The following is a 1,717-nucleotide window of genomic DNA, read 5'->3' as shown; positions in this document are numbered from 1 at the left end:
CCAACATGGCAAAACCCTGTCTCTACTAAAAATACAAAAATTAGCCGTGTATGGTGGCGTGCACCTGTAGTCCCGGCTACTCGGGAGGCTGAGGCAGGAAAATCACCTGAACCCGGGAAGCAAGATTACAGTGAGCCGATATTGTGCCACTGCACTCCAGCCTCACCATAATGATGGAAAAGTTTAAAATATTACATGAGTTATCAAAAACTGTTAAGAAAAAGGCACTAAGAGATTTGCTTCATGCGGGGTTGCTACAAACCTCCAATTTGGAAAAAATGCAACATCTGTGAAGTACAATAAAGTGAAGTGTAACAAAACAAGGTGTGCCTGTATGTAGGTGAATATTCATATAATATTGGCTTGCGAAAAACCTTTAGAGGCCAGATGTGGTGGCTCATGCCTGTAATCCCAGCACTTTGGGAGGCCAAGGGGGGTGGATCACCTGAGGTCAGGAGTCCAAGACCAGCCTGGCCAACATGGTGAAACTCTGTCTCTATTAAAAATGGAAAAATCAGCATGGCGTGGTGGCCAGTGCCTGTAATCTCAGCTACTCAGGAGGCTAAGGCAGGGAAATTGCTTGAACCTGGGAGGCAGAAGTTGCAGTTAGCCAAGATCCCGCCACCGCACTACAGCCTGGGTGACAGAGCAAGACTCCCAACTCAAGAAAACAAAAAAAAGAAAGAAAGAAAAGACTTTGAAAGCATAGCATAAAAATCAGAAACTACAAAGGAAAATATTAATAAGACTAAAGGTTACATAAAAGTAAATACTCAAATACTCCTGTAAAGCAGCAACAATAAAAACAATAACAAAGAATAAATAAAAGACAATCATAAAACTGCAAAAATAGTGACTGCACAAATATTTTTCAAATACCAAATGTATTTTGAAAATATATGTTGCTTTTTATATTTTTATATTTCTTACAAATTAAAAATGGAAAAATTAAAATTCCAACAGAAAAGTGGACAAAGGACCAAAACAGAATTTTTAAAAAATATTTTTTAATTTAAATTTTTATTTCAATAGTTTTTGGGGTACAGGTGGTTTTGGGTAACATGGATAAGTTCTTTAGTGGTGATTTTTGAGACTGTAGCATATCCATCACCCAAGCATTGCACAATGTACCCAATATGTAGTCTTTTAACCTCCACTCCTCATTCGACCTTCACCCCCAGTCCTGAAAGTTCATTGTATCATTCTTATGAAAATATGGAACTCTTCACAAATTTGCATGTCATCGTTATACAGGAGTCATGGTAATTTTCTCTGTATTGTTCTAATTTTTGTATATGTGCCGCCAAAGTGAGCACCAAAACACACATTTTACAAATGAAATTACACAAATAGCCATGAATTCGGGTTGAAAAAAGATTCGTTTCACAACGATCAAATGCCAATTAAAACAAAAGGGGTGTCATTTTGTTTACTAGATTGACAAACATACAAAATAATTACAATTTCTAATGTTGTTGGTCATATAAGAAAATTACTGTAATTCTCCAAAAATGACAATGTAAATTGGCACACATTTTCTAAAATAATTTGGTTATATAAATTAAGAGTCTTCCAAATTGTATTTACTTTGCCCAGCAATGTGACTTTCAGGAATTTATCTATCCTAAAAAAGAAGTCAAAATTTTAAATAATAGAGAAAAATATTAAACCCCCTAAATGGCAAAAATAAGAAGTAGGTTAAAGAAACAATAGTACA

The 1,717-nt window shown here is 35.5% G+C and overlaps 1 non-coding gene across 1 annotated transcript; it reads right to left on the bottom strand.

The window, feature by feature from the left end:
* Window positions 1-1,209: 1,209 nt before the first annotated feature.
* On the bottom strand, window positions 1,210-1,316 carry LOC111536848. The gene has a single exon (XR_002729828.1). It is a non-coding gene; the product is annotated as a U6 spliceosomal RNA (small nuclear RNA).
* Window positions 1,317-1,717: the final 401 nt, after the last annotated feature.

The sequence above is a fragment of the Piliocolobus tephrosceles genome, chromosome 14, assembly GCF_002776525.5.
Source record: "Piliocolobus tephrosceles isolate RC106 chromosome 14, ASM277652v3, whole genome shotgun sequence".
Taxonomy (NCBI): Eukaryota; Metazoa; Chordata; class Mammalia; order Primates; family Cercopithecidae; genus Piliocolobus; species Piliocolobus tephrosceles.
Note: the sequence above shows the minus strand (reverse complement) of the source record. Positions and strands in the feature narration are given on the sequence as shown.